This window comes from Schistocerca piceifrons, chromosome 2 (assembly GCF_021461385.2).
Source record: "Schistocerca piceifrons isolate TAMUIC-IGC-003096 chromosome 2, iqSchPice1.1, whole genome shotgun sequence".
NCBI classification, from domain to species: Eukaryota; Metazoa; Arthropoda; class Insecta; order Orthoptera; family Acrididae; genus Schistocerca; species Schistocerca piceifrons.
In genome coordinates this window covers 869,296,262-869,311,871 of record NC_060139.1, presented here as the reverse complement: position 1 = coordinate 869,311,871, position 15,610 = coordinate 869,296,262, and the positions used below count along the sequence as shown (strand labels likewise).

At 41.2% G+C, this 15,610-nt stretch overlaps 1 long non-coding RNA gene across 1 annotated transcript in view; it reads right to left on the bottom strand.

Annotated features, from left to right (window-relative positions):
* LOC124776278 overlaps positions 1-15,610 on the bottom strand; it is a 368,508-nt gene that overhangs the window by 211,491 nt on the left and 141,407 nt on the right. The window contains exon 2 of the long non-coding RNA XR_007015607.1: positions 11,969-12,042. This is a non-coding gene — a long non-coding RNA (uncharacterized LOC124776278). The remainder of the gene's footprint in view (positions 1-11,968; positions 12,043-15,610) is intronic.

Here is a 15,610-nt window from a genome sequence, read left to right as displayed (position 1 = left end):
TCCCCATTCTTTGCACCATCAAAATATTAAAAGAGATGTTGAATTTCATTGTCAGTTCACATTATGTTTAATTTCATAGTCAGTTCTCATGAAAACAACGGTGTCAAAAATAAATTTGGCAGGAAACTCGTTAATGAGCCACTGTGAAGCGATATATGTGAGCGGGAGCCAGCTCGCACGAGGAGCTGTGATGAGCTGCTAGACTTTGTTTTGCTTTGGCGAAAGCCTGGAGGACGTTAACCACCATAAAGAGTAGTGCCAACATTGAAGAAAGGCATAAGCGGTGTAATGGTATGGAGGTGTTTTCATCGTGAGGGTGTAGCGTCCTTACTGTTCTCAAGAAAGAGGTAATTTTGGAAGAATATAAACACATTTTACAGCAGTGTGTACTGTATGCAGAAGGGGAACAGTTCGCAGACGACGATGATAGCAGCATGACACTGCACCTTGTTATAAAGCAGCATCTGTGAGGCAACGGCCGGCCGCTGTGGCCGAGCGGTTCTAGGCCCTTCCGTCCGGAACCGCGCGACAGCTAAGGACGCAGGTTCGAATCCTGCCTCGGGCATGGATGTGTGTGATGTCCTTAGGTTAGTTAGGTTTACGTAGTCCTAAGTCTATGGGACTGATGAACTCAGATGTCAAGTCCCATCGTGCTCAGAGCCATTTGAACCATTTTGAGGCAACGATTGTGGACTACAACATTCCTTTAGGATGAGATACAAAGTCGATTTCGCTCCAGGTCCCAATGCCAAACATCACTACCTTGACGATGAATGGTCTGCTATTCCTCCCGGACATTCAGACATTTCATTCCAGGTGTCCCCAGCGGAGTTTAAGCCGTCAGAGACAAGGATGGACACACCGCGTATTAATATTAACTAACAGCTGTCCGATACTTTTGATGAGTGAGCCGTGGTGCCATTGAGTTAGTAAACTGTTCTGTCTGGCGCCACTGGCTTAGATGTATTGACTATCCCTCTTGCGGCCGCATTGCCAATATCTATGAGGTAGAGTTGGTGGCTTGTGTCCTTAGGTTTTCACTTGCTATATGCGTGGTTCGCTGGCCCGAGAGGGAAGCACGAAGTTTGCGGATTGGCAGCAACGTCGCGACAAGAGGTGGTCACGAGGTCCGAGCGGCCGAAGCCACGAGCTGCGGAAGGAGGGCTGCGCAGAGCGAAGATACCGGAGTACTTCACCGGGGTTAGCGTCGACTACAAGCAGCAGGCAGACATCCCGTCGGTTGGCTGGCAACATTCGTGTCGGACGACCGCTCGTGGCTTTGCTGCCCTCCTCTACCTGACTTTCATCGGCACCACTCAGTAACCAGCTGCGACGCACCGTGGTTCCAGGGAACTGGGAAGGGGAGTAACATTCTGTAATCCTCGTGGTGATTTGTTTCATTGTCTACCTGCCCCCCTTATTATTTTTTGGTTTCTACCCGTCCCTCAGAGTTTTACTCGGCCGGCTTTTTGGTCGTAAATATAGGCAGTAGTATTGTACTAAGACACTAGTTGTTTGAAAATTTGTCCCGCTATTATATTGCCTTTCCTTTCTGATTTGTACCTGATCATTAATGTTCTAGTTAATCAGCTCTTGGTTGTAAATAAAGCCGGAACAGTTGTAGTCTACTAAGGCACAGGTTGCCGTTAAACAAAAGAGGGACCATGTGGTTAGATTTAGCTGTTAACCGGTTCAATTCTTTGACTGTAATTGCAATTTCTCAGTCATTAGTTGTAATCTGAACATCCTGTTGTACTGAACTGTTCGTTGCTGTGTTTGAAAGACCAGGTCATTGTTGGTGTATTTTAGCGGATCTTGTGGCTCCGCCGAGTGAGTTCTCTTATAATAAGTGTTCACACGTAGTGTTTTAAGAAGCTCCTTCAGAGCGGTCTTAATAGCTGACAATCAGTTTAACTTTGAAAATATTAACAGCCAACTGTCATCAGGGCTTTAGTCAAAATAAAATTGTCAGAAGGGACGGGTTGGGATCCAGTCTCACTTTGGTTTCCGATTGAAATTAAAAGGTTGGTTGCTTTTAAGTAAGACTTATCATTGTCATATTGTTTGCTAATCTGTTTAACCTTTAAGCACAGGTGTGCATCTTAACCCTGAACCTTTCAACATACAGCTTTCAAATTAAAAGTTAAGTCATCTGTTTTGAGTAACTGAATCACTCTTGTCATCAGAGGTGCTTATATAGTTTTCATGTGTTGCAGAAGGGCATTTAATAAGAGAGACTGTGTCTAGCACGGTAGTAAACACCTCTGTTTGACCCGATAACGGGCGGGCTGCAGGTCCGGCCGTCTTGTAAACATTGTCATATTGTTTGCTGCTTTGTAAAACAGCAGTTCAGATTTCTTTTGCAAAGAATAAAACTTATTCAGGTTAAGATTTAAGTTCAAAAGATTTTTGCAAATTTCTTCATTTTGTTAAAGAAAATTTTATGGTTAAATGCTTTGGTTATTTGTAAAACGTATTGTTAAATAAACAGGTCGTGTGGAAAGAAAGTTATATTGGTGGGTCCTAACTTCCACGTTTTCTTTAAATCCAGTAAGTGCCTCGTATCAATGAGATAGTTTTGTTTTACGTCAGCGTGTCCGTTGATCCACTTGACTCTAATTAAATTAAACCCTGACCTTCCTACTCCTTTTGTTCGGACTGAGACAATTTCTACTCCTTTGAAAAGAAAACCCCGCCATTAGGTCCCGAGATTACGCGACGCCGCACCCGCGGCTGTTATCGGGTTTCCGACTTGGGCGATGCTGCTCTGTCTTTTAGCATCTCGTTATTTGTCCTATCGAGGCATGGTGCGCGCCGTCTTAGTCCTCTGAAGAGGGAAAAACGCCTCGCCGTTCCAAGAATCGAACCAGGTTCAGCCGCTCAGCGACGGAAGCGGACACACTTGTCAACAGCACTATTAGAAAACGAGATTTTAACGTAAGAAAGCGGCCTGATTTGATGACACAAACGACCTGCTTGGCTCATTAAAACGTTGTGCGTCGCGACGTTTGTGAAGTCAATGTTTCATCTGTCAACGGTGTGTCGCCGCCGACTGGTTTGCACACACTGCTCGATGCCGGCGGCGAGGGGTCTTGTTTACACGGGGCAAATGTTTACCCTGAGTTGCAGGGCGAGGCGCAGTCGCCAAGACTCGCGCTGGACGCTGGGGATTTTTTTTTCTCCGGCACGAGTCGTTGCCACCGCTAAACAGCGCGGCTAACAAGTTTTAAACGGCGGGATGTGGCTGTTTGCCGTATGTAACGATCCAATTTGCAGACTGGATTGGTTCAGGCAGTTAGATGTTGTTACCAATCTCCCGGCACAGTCTATACGATGGTGTAATTTATTTCACTGCCACTCCTGCCACTCTGATCGACGAATTTTTCTACTGGAGCAGGGAGTGCTGGATTGATCCCGTTGGAGTAACTTCACACTACTGTGCTTCAAAGTCCGAAGAAAGTGAAGCAACGGCCATGGTTGTTTCGCCACAGAACTGATATCCATCTATTGCGTAGCACTGTTTACGGAAAAAACAGTATAAAGACAGGCAAAACGCATAAGACTTCCTGTATCAGCAAAGCGCAGCATTTTGTGAGACCAACAACAAGACAAAAGCCGGCCAGTGTGGCCGAGCGGTTCTAGGCGCTTCAGTCTGGAACCGCGCGACCGCTATGGTCGCAGGTTCGAATGCTGCCTTGGGCATGGATGTGTGTGATGTCCTTAGGTTAGTTAGGTTTTAGTTCTAAGTTCTAGGGGACTGATGACCTCAGATGTTAAGTCCCATAGTGCTCAGAGCCATTTGAACCATTTTTGACAAGACAAAAACAACATCCATCCTGAGATTTCAAATGAAAAACGTCGCCTAAAGGCGTTCTGCGTCTAGTTCCTCGCCAGGTGTTGTACCAGCGACACGGTGTTCACGCGACTGTACTCCTTTGGATCTACACCACAACCACTCTACATAATACACGACTTGTATAAATTGGATGTTTCAGGAGGAAACACACGTATGTTAAGAGGTATACTATTGGTACTGAGGATATTATTGCCCATTCTGGAGAGTAAATAGTAGAGAACCGTAAGCTATATTACCGACGGTTTCAAAGAAGCGGCTTGGTATTTGAAGTTATCAGAAACGGGAACGATGTGGTTCATATCAAGTTGCAAGGCCTCTGATTCTTGTCTTTAATCGTTTCGCTTTAAGATCAGTTTTTCGTTACAACCCATGTTCTTCAAAATTTCCCTCACCAGAATCACTAAATTTTGCAGCCCGTTTAAACATGATATGATCTTAATCGTGGTTGTACACAGCTGCTCCAATTAGCAACTACTATCTGTCCACTCTGGCCGCAATCCCTACTGAAGTTGCCAATACCATTTTTGAACATGAATTGTGGAGATAAAGAGTCATCAAAACGCGTACTGAAGTTGCAAATCCCATTTTTGAACATACACACACACACACACACACACACGCACACATACATACAGAGACAGAGAGAGAGAGAGAGAGAGAGAGAGAAAGTGTCTGAACGTTACGCAACATTGGGCATGTGACAATTCATCCAGTTACACCGTGTTCCGTATTACTTCCATAAGAAAACTACCTACTTCATATGCATATAGGGCCACTGCTCTTGCTCCTACCCTACCTTACTACTATTTTTTAAATACTTCGACCTAAGTAATTATGTTCTTTTACAGATTTTACATAAAATTATCAGCTTTCTATATACTGAAGAAGTGAAAAACATGTATGGTATGATTTTTAGCGTTAACCGTTAATTTAAATCCCTGAGTCCAACCATTCAGATAAATTTTAGGAGTACCAAATAGTGCGCACTCTTAGATTGTGTTTTATTTGGGCATTTCCAATTTTCTGTTTGACAAAAAGTACATGCCCGCGGATATCATAAACTTCATTAAGTCTTATTCATATATACTTCATTGGTCACAGTGATTCTGTGTCATTCATTATGTTAAATCGTCTTTTTGATCGAAAGAGCTATATAAATATCAGTTGGAGAACTGAAATGATTAAACAAAGTAAATATAATTGAAATTGGAGCTTCTATGCTGTCTCCAAGTTTAGAGTTTGGGTCCAACTGCCAGAGACTGTGGTCGTGTGTGTGTGTGTGTGTGTGTGTGTGTGTGTGTGTATGTGTGTGTGTATGTGTATGAATGTTGCCCATTTTTGACAAAGGCCTTGTTGGCCGAAAGCTAACTTTTCGACAGTCTTTTTGTTGTGCCTTCCTGCGTCTCAGCGCTCCGCCATGTGGTGAGTAGCAACTACCCTTTTAATTATATGTTACATTCATGTCTGGATTTTTCATTGTTCAAGTTTAGAGTTTCGTTATCTTTTCGCCCTTTTAGTAAAAAAAATACTGCCTTGTGTAAAAAAATCTTTTTTAGTCTGAGGAAATGAAGTTGTGCTGTTAAATATAGTAGTCTTTTGTTGAGAGGTAGAACGTTCGGTGTCCTTCTAAACCAATTGTCTCGTTTCTTTTGGTCACAGGATACGGTCTCTCATCATGAGTCAGCATATCAACAGGTTCTGTGTATTCTGTTGTGGCTCTATTTATAACTGAAACTTCTTGTTTAATGAAATCCCATATCTGTTTCGAGTTTATACACGCAAATGTGTGTTCATCTGCTAGGCTACATGTGATGCACATGAGTGCTGCTAGGTGAATTTCATGGAGCTAAGAATTTATTGGAATTTTTCTATTCACTGCGAAGTACCATGTGTCGCCAAGTAAGATGGCAGATGTGAGCTATTTATGTTTCCCAAATAGCTGGCCAGTACTTACGTCCACATTTCCGTTCTACCACATTCCTTAAGTTCTAAAAGGTCTTTATAGATTTCATTGACTTTCATAATCAGTTTTTAGGTATTCTCTTGTACTACACTCCAATAACAAGCTTCTAAAATGGCAACGCTCATATGGAATATGTCCCATATTCATCGATGGAATGATGTTCGTAGGAGCGATTTCGTACAGTGAGGTGAGGTTGTCTGGAGCTGATCAAATAGTTCAAATCGCTCTGAGCGCTATGGGACTTAACATCTGAGGTCATCAGTCCCCTAGAACTGAGAACTACTTAAACCTAACTAACCTAAGGACATCACACACATCCACGCCCGAGGCAGGATTCAAACCTGCGACCGTAGCAGTCGCGCGGTCCCGGACTGAAGCGCCTAGAAGCGCTCGCCCACCGCGGCCGGCGGAGCTGATCAGCACTGTTTATAAGTGGTGCGAATATAATGAGCTTGCACGTCGCTGAACACATCTATTAATTTCAATCCTCTGTGTCGCGTTGGAAGTGTGAGGATATCATAATCTTACTTTGAGAATGTGACAACTACTAACGAAACACACGAGGGCCACTAGGATACCTTTTGGTATGTTGCAAGACATAGGGCGAATTTGAGGAACATAGTTTATCTTTGATAGTATGAAGATGTTTACCGGATGGACCTTTTGCAGTTCATCTAACTTCATATTATACGATTGAACACAGCTTCTTATGCGGTGCAGGACAATTTGTGATTGGCAGCGATGGTGTGCTGTAATCTGGTTTTGAACTCTCTTCCTGGATAATTCATATGTAGGATTTCTGGAAGTTGGTCGTGGTGTGCAAAACCCGATGATCATAAGTGTAGACTACTTACGCTTCAACTTAGCCACTGATGCAGTTTCACATCGTTGTGTTATCAGCAGTGCGGTTTCAACATCACTGGTACTTCTTACTAAGAGACCGTCATTATCTGCGTACTCTCAACTTTCAATGTTTTGTCCATTTATTTGTAAACCTTTCAACTGTTTCGTTAGTGTGGCGAGGAATGGCTGTATTGCGGTTGCGAGTAACGCCATTGATACTGGGCACTCTTTCTTTACAGAGCTGTTGATTTGGATGGCTGCAAGCTGACTGCTTGTCACAATTTGTGAAGCGATAACCTGTAACAAATCCTGTATTCAAATGGTTCAAATGGCTCTGAACACTATGGGACTTAACTTCTGAGGTCATCAGTCCCCTAGACTTAGAACTACTTACACCTAACTAACCTAAGGATATCACACGCATTCATGCCCGAGGCAGGATTCGAACCTGCGACCGTAGCAGTTCCAGCCTGTAGCGCCTAGAACCGCTCGGTCACTCCGGCCGGCGGAAGCCCATCTCTTGCAGTGTGTGGAACAGATTAGATGAATGACCCTGTCGATGGTTGATCAGTGTTTATAGTGATTATAGCGCATCTTATCTTGCAAACTTTTCTATAGCTAAGAAGGCTTTCTAGTTTGCTAAGGACTGAATATGGTATCGTACAAAGATCGCGGTGCTACACCGAAGTCGGCAACTCTCATCGATACCACGCACGTTAGCGATGTCTTGCTGCAAGCCGCAACGATGAAAGAGAGGGGCTGAAGAAGACTCGTCTTCTCTCTCAGCACAGCAACGCCCTCGAACGGAAGTCAATACAGATCCGAGCATGGATGCTCTGAGCCCCACTTCGTGACATCAACTGAAGTATTCAGCATCATCAAATAGGGCAAAAGAGTTATTCGAGTCTCAGATGGAAATGTACTTCCGTAAATGTTCAACATTGTGCTTCCTTCATGAGAACAGTTTATTAATCTGTGCATAAAGTGATGCTTTAGTAGTCAGTGACAATTGCAAATTTTCGAGCAACCCTGTGGCAAATGATTGTATCAAGTTAAGCAAATCTTTTTATCACTCATGTAAGAAAGTGAACTAATACATCATATCTCTGTTGGTCCATCATGGCTAGGGGACATCGGCTGGTTAAGTAATTGTCAATGTCAATAAAATTCACCAACAGCCATGTACTTTAAGATATTATTTCCGAACTGGTAGCCATCACAATAAAATATCTTAAAGTATACATAATTTTATTGACACTGACAATAATACTTATATGTTGTAGTTCCAATTAGCCATCTCCCAGAGCAATCAAAGAACCCACAGTTGTGACCGGGCGATTGGAGTTTTGTCCGGTCGTAACACTGAAGAATGGATCTATTGTAACCATCACTATTTCGATGAGGTCCTATGACGACATTCATCACTTTTTTTTTCCTTCTTCCAGTTAAAAAGATAGTCATTAGTAAGTAAAGCGATTGCTCACAACTTTTCAATTGAAAACTGCCTGGCCTTTCGGACCAAAGTCGATTAACCCTTCTCAGAATTCTTGGGGAATTGTTGTAATGGGATTAATTAATTCGTTGTAAATCATTGTTAGTTTATCTTTCATTTCATGCCAGAATGTTTGGCGTATTTGTACCAGGGTTCCGTCAAGCTCATGGGATTTATTTTTCGGAGTAAGGAAGACGATAGTTTTCAGGTTCATCGATTTCTTCTGTGAGACGTTCTGCGTCCACTGGGGTGAGTCCTTTTATCAGGTTGGTTCTCATTTAGACCAGTGCATTCTCATCAATTCCTTTGTTAGTATCCAGGTCAGCGTAATGTTTGTGAATTGTGTTTCTGATATCTAGTGCCGTTTCATCAGGTAACTTTTACTTTCGTCAATATTTTTCTAGTGTCCTTTTCATTTCACGTGTGAAGTGGAAGACAGGCGGTTCTTCATCATGTGCTGAGATCGTAATTCTTGCTCTAATTTTGATACCTTCTAGCTGTTCCTTTCGTAAGAGCCGAATTTTGGCATGGATTTCCTTACTTTTGGTGTAATTTTCGACAACGGTAACGTCAAGTTTATATCGTTAGAAATAAATTTCATTGTTAGTTTGTACCACGAGTTTCTGCTGTGTGAGTAGCTTATCAAACGCCTCCGGATTTTTGGTTCAAACGCCTCCGGATTTTAGGTTTTACACACTTCAGACACTAGGTAAACACTGAGTTATAAGAGTTACATCTAGTTTCGCAGTCCGCCCACGTCTTAATAAAAATTTCTCGGCATTCTAGATACTGCAAATGCGCAATGTTGAACTTCCATAGATCTCTGCTTCTGTAGATTTCCTGTGTCTTCATATTTATGGTGCAAATATACACAGCGTGGTTAGGGAAACACGTCCGCCAGATTTGGGTTTTAAAACGTGTTGCTTAAGATTAGATATTAGGTTCCACCCAGCCTGCTTGCCGAATGGTTAGTGAGTTGGGTGAAACCGTTTAGTGCGCCACTCATGTGAATGAATCAATTAAAAGTAATTCCTTACTGATCTGTTCAAATTCTGTGAACTTATTAAATCTGCTGTTTGATCTTTCGGATTAGTTACAAAATTAAAATCTCCAGTTATATTTATATCCTCGCAATGGTTTCTAAAAAGAGGAACAATCTCTTGTCTAAATAAATTCGTCCTGATGGCTCCTGTTGCTTGTGCCTGTCTTAAGTAACCGTAGACTAAGATACGTTTCCTAGTAGCTTTGGTCAGTTAAGGTTTTACCCACAGTATCTGGACGTTATGCGTGTTGCATACCTATCGGTCGTTGTGACGATGTCTTTCTCTACGTATGTGATCAATGTCTTACTAGATTCCGCTAAAAACCGGAAGCAGTGCACCGTTTAGAAACAAAGTGAGGATATATAAATGGCCGGGTAACTTATGGAACGTTTTTGTTCTACATGGGTAGCCTCCTGTCTGTTATATAAAAATAAACAGTACTTATAGCATAATCGAAATTGTCAATGGTTAATTCAGATTTTATTCATAAATTGTCAATGTGTAATTTGAAACAGAGGGCTGTTGTAGTAAAAATAAGGAAACAATATAGATTTATCGTGTAACGCTAGAAAACGTAATTACCTCTACACTGAAGTAAAATAAAAAACCACAAAACATCAATAAATCAAATATCCTTTAGTAATTCGTCGTACTTATATAAAGCTTGTTTCTATTACTTATGAACAACTTTCGCATTTATCAGTAATAATAGGAAAAACATGCCTTTGTTCATGATGGAGAGCGTTCTGTTGAGAGAAAAATAACAGTAATAATTAATGTACTTTTATATGTTTATGCATGTAAAATGTACTTGCATCGAAACTACTTGCTTTGGTCACACAAAAGCGCAGAAGTTACGTCATCAACTGATTTTTATTACTTATAAAATGCAATTTATGTTCTGTACGGATATAAAATACACAGTTACTGGCGCTGAATGACGTGCGGTTCTAATTACGTACAAGAAAAACAGACGAACAAAAAGCAAAGAGAAGTCATCGGTTCCCAGTTTGTCTCTTAAGCATTCATAAATATTCCTTCCCTGCCAATGCTACCAATACTACCATTAATCCTACCATTTACTGCGTCATTTATCTAGTGCATAAATCTCGTTGTTTAAGATGGCGCGTGTATGTTTGTTATCCTTAAAGGTGGTTGAGAGTCACCTGTTATTTTCAAGGCTTTCTATATCTTTCGCAACAATACCTTCTTGAGAAAGGACCGCAGTTCCTAGTACTGTGGGAACTACTGGATTTGTAATAACGTTATATCCGTGTATTCGTTCTAGATTTATGTTAGTGACCTCTTGGAACAGCTTAGTGTCAATGTCAGCGGCATAATAAAGATCCTGAATATTATTTAATTTTAACGCATTACAGATCTTAATTTATGTTTGACGTAGCGATTGTGTGTGTCCGCAAGAGATCTTCAGTTTCGACAACATTGGTTTTCGGAAGTAGTTCTGTCCATCTGTGGCCTGTTGAGATTTCTATCATTCTTAGATAGGGATTTCCTTCTTCTTCTGGAGCCCAGTCGGTTACATGCGAATTCTCATTTAAAATCTTCGAATCCTTTGTCTGTGTCTGTCCCTTCTCTTCGTCGTTGTTGTCTTCCTTTCATATCTTATCAGGTGCTTGATGTGGAGATCAACATTCTCTATTGAATTTGTGTTTTGTTTGATTTCTCTGAGTTTAATTTTTAAGTGATGACCTTGGTTTCCTCTCGCAGGATCTGTGCTGCCTCCTTCGCTCCTTGCTATGCAGTTCTTTGCTTCTTGTATTTTCTCTTCGGTGTTGAAGGTGAGAGACCACCTTCACTGCATTCATCTACATGTCTCTGTTCAGAAATTGGTTCCTTATCAGTATTTCCTTGTTTTTTGTCACTTACATCCACCTGATCTGTTGATGGAGGACAGTCATTTTCTGTTTCTTGAGGAAAACCGATGTGTGCTGCTGGTTCCTCGGTGAGTTCCGTAGGAGTTACTACTTCATTTGGGCTGCAGTCTTGCGTATATTCAACGTTATTCGTTTCTAATGCTAACGTGGTCACGGCTCGCCATTATGGATAAAGTGGGCAATATTGATATCTCAGGTACTTGTGCAGGTTCACCTCTAGGTAATAATGCTACGTGCCTCTGAATCCAATCTGCACGAACGTGACCAATAGGACTACAATTATTACAAGTCCTAGACTGACAATCATGGATTACTACCGGACGGTATCTACACACAGTAATATATGATCGTGTATGCCTATGAAGTTCCATTTTTATTTGTCTACTTCCTTTCAGCCTGGGCGCTTCCGGAAACTAGACCGTTTCTTTGCGAAGTCATTAATGACTTTTTCATACGGTGACACTCCTGCGTTTATTCAATCTGCGGGGCTTTCAAGTAGCAATTTGAAGATTCAGATAGTTCGAACCTCAAGACCAGCGTGAGTGATGGAGATTTCACCAAAGTTGCCAACACTGTGGTTGAACTTTATTGAACCTCCAGCGGTTTCAATAGTTTTCTCGTATAGGCTAGGAGTTTTTAGATTAAGGAACTCAACATTACTGACATTCTAAATGTAAATTCCTATAACAGGATCCATTAAAATGTGCATAACCGCTTCTAACCAGTCTTCAAATTCAGATGACTTTGGATTTGCAAATGATCTATCGAAGGTAAACTTTGGGGTGTCTTTTCCGTTAACAACAGCCGTTACTTAATGTTAAAGAACACGGTAAAGTCACAAACACAGCCAAGTGACACTGCAAGCTCGCAACTTACCGCACCGATGTAATCAATGCTGCCGCAGCGCGCTGCACACACCAGGTCCACACACCGTCGCTGCCGCAGGCAGACTGCGGAAGAATGTTGAAGATTAGATAGGTACAATGGATAACTTAATGGAGAGTTATTGAATCGACTTGGGGAGAAGAGATATTTATGATACGATTTGATGGAAGAAGGGGTAGGATGGTAGTAAACATGGTGAGGCATCAAGGAATAGTTAATATACAATGTGTACAACTTTGCTTCCGCCCTTTGCCGATAGGTGACGACAACGATTTGTAGCGGTCGAAAGAAACAGATCGCAGACGTCAGGCAGTTAGCTTGGACCTCGGTCATAACAACCCTATTCAAACATTAGCCGATTTGTGTCTGCGTCATAAAGTTGTTCTTGACTGAAAATGTCAGTTTAAGTGCCTAATTCTCGTCATTTGCGGGAGGTGTTACATTTTTGTTTCCAATATGAAGAAAACAGCGGCTGAGCCCCATCGAATGCTCTCAAGTACGTATGGTAAGGACGCTATTAGTGAAAGAACGTGTTGTGAGTGGTTTCAACGCTTCAAGAAGGTGAATTTAACGTCGTAGACCGGCATAGTGGTGGAAGAGAGAATGTTTTAGAATATGCAGAACTGGAGACATTGCTGACTGAAGACTCGCGTCAAACTCAAGAAGAATTGGCACGATTAATGGGAGTGACACAGCAAGCCATTTCAAATCGTCTCAAGGCTGTGGGCGTGATTCAGAAAGAAGGAACTTGGGTCCCGTGTGAGCTGAAACCAAGAGACGTTAAACGGCTTTCATGTGCATCTGAACAGTTGCTTCAGAGGCAAAAACGGAAAGGATTTTTGCATCGCATTGTGACCGGAGACGAAAAATGGGTTCATTACGATAACCCTAAACGCGAAAAATCATGATCATATCCCGGCCGTTCTTCCACGTCGACGGCCAAACCGAATATTCACGGCTCCAAGATCATGCTCTGCATTTGGCGGGACCAGTTCGGCGTCGTGTACTATGAGGTGTTAAATCCAAGTGAAACAATCACAGGTGCTTGTTATCGAACGCAATTAATGCGTTTGAGCAGAGAAATAAAAGACAAACGGCCAAAATACAGCGAGAGGCACGATAAAGTGATTTTGCAGCACGACAACGCTCGACCCCACGTTGCAAAAGGGATCAAAACGCACTTGGAAACGTTAAAATGGGAAGCCCTACCCCACCCGCCGTATTCTCCAGACGTTCCTCCCTCTGACTATCACCTGTTTCTATCAATGTCGCATGGCCTGGCTGACCAACACTTCTTTCTCATGAAGAAGTCAAAAATTGGATATATTCGTGGATCGCTTCAAAAGATAAACAATTTTATCGACACGGGATTCGTACACTGCCCGAGAGATGGGAGAAAGTAGTGGCCAGCGATGGAAAATACTTTGAATGATACATGTGTAACCAATTTGTTTCATTACAGCCTAAGATGTTGGGGAAAAAACGGCGGAAGCAAAGTTGTACACCTTGTAGCATTAGCTGAATTGACTGTCAGTACTTCACAGAATATGGCAACAGTGTTTAAATGGAAGAACACTTTCCTAATATTCTGCAAATTTAATTGATTTTGACCTGGCTTTCGGCTCCTTACACCACCAGCAGGTGACAAATGAAAGTGACAAACACATATAAAATGATGTGAAACTTCAAATTACTTATACAGGAGACACAAAAATGACGACATATAGAGTGTTTACCACGAAAATTGTTACATTTTTATATCAATATACACAAATAGTTACGCTTAACTAAAAATAAAGTTTTTTATTTGGATATCATTACATTTAACAATAGAGATAAAATAAATTTAAATTTACAATGTTACCGACTATTTATATATCTGAACAGTTTCAAATGTTTTCTTCAGGCAACTGTCAGCAGCATAACTTGCGAATTCCAGCTGTGTGCATGATGAAGGGTGCTGCTTTGGGAAAATTACTGCTGTTCTGTATTATTATTCATGAACGTGACAGCTAATGAGACTGACATGCGACTTGCATCAGCCAATTTTTCGTGTCAGATGATGGTCGGTGACCGAAACCGGTAGCAAATTCATAAATCGTTCTAATGCAGTAAAGTGTCACTTGTCTCCTGAACAGTTTCAGCTATAAAAATGTCATTATCATGATCAGGCACTTAAGACACAGCCTTGTTGATGTAGTCATCCGTCTCTCTTCCTCACCACATGTACCATTTGGTTGTAGTTTGTTGCAGTTCATTCCAGTAAGAACTCTGTGTAATATGGATGATTTCCCAGGATTCTTCCTTCCAAGATGTTTATGTAGCTATTATTTCAAATTAAGTGATTAGTTAACTTTGGTTTTTCTTTTTTGTTACATGTGGTTAAATGGCATATCTCTTAAACTTATTTTATGGTTTATTCATTAGGTTTCCTTTCAACACAGGATATATTTGTGAATATTCCCCTTATCCATGTCATTATTGCTGCCAATTTTTTCGTTTCCCCTCAGTCCAGCCTTCACAACTATATCTTCTACATTTAAAGGTTCACTAGTCCGAATATACGGGATTTCAAGGGAAGATAGGGCAGTACTTGTCCATAAAGTTACGCTTCCAGTGTCAGATTACAAACTTGGGTTAACTGTATTCAAGGTGACCCCGCAGTACCCTCTTCCTGAGAAATGGTCAGCACATCTATGATGCACATTCAACATCACCCAGGAGAATTCGTGTCCTACCCATGCACCTTAGGCGGTTGTATGAGGTATATTCAAGCTGAATACCGGTCAAGTGGCCTAGTGTGATAGAAAATAAGCGAGAAACCCGATTTTCAACCAGTGGCCCCACGTTAAAATGGCAGGAAACCTCTCCACTCCCGCCTGTACGAAGAAGATTCGAGCTACCCTCAACCTACTCATCCTTTATAACTAGTTCAACTGCGTAGGTCTCTTCATTACATCTCTTAGCATCATGGGGAAAGGTTAAGGTTTGTTACTTCCAAATTATTGTTATCAGTAATTCTATAGTGAAAGGATTGGAAATAATGACGATGATATAAAAAAATTAACTAAAGTTTTGTAAATAACAATTTATTTTTTGCAATACAGTTAGATAAGAGCACTGTATGATATTTCTTGTTAACAGTTTTGTCTTTTGTCGCTTATTTACAAAGCTATTGTTTCTGACGAGATACATACACTGCACTTTTATAATATTTTTGTTGCTTAATTTACAAAGGTATGTTTTGTTGTATACTGTAATTTGTGTATATACTGGTTTATTTACAAAGCTATTATTTTTCTGGTACTTTAGGTAATTACAGATATTATCAAGTCCACTAAAAATTTAAATACTACATTTCCTATAGTATTTACTGATTTTTTTCATTTTTATACAATATTTACATTTTAATCACTGACCAGTCTCCATCAGTTTTTCTGTACATATGTTTTCTGTATATATCTTGTTGTGGTCTCCAGTCCAAAGACTGGTTTGATGCAGCTCACAATGCTACTCTATCCTGTGCAAGCCTCGTCGCCTCTGCTCTTTTTACCCCCCACCTCCCACCCTCCGCTTCCCCCACTACTAACTTGGTGTTCCCTTCATGGCTCTGAATGTCTCCTACCATCCGAT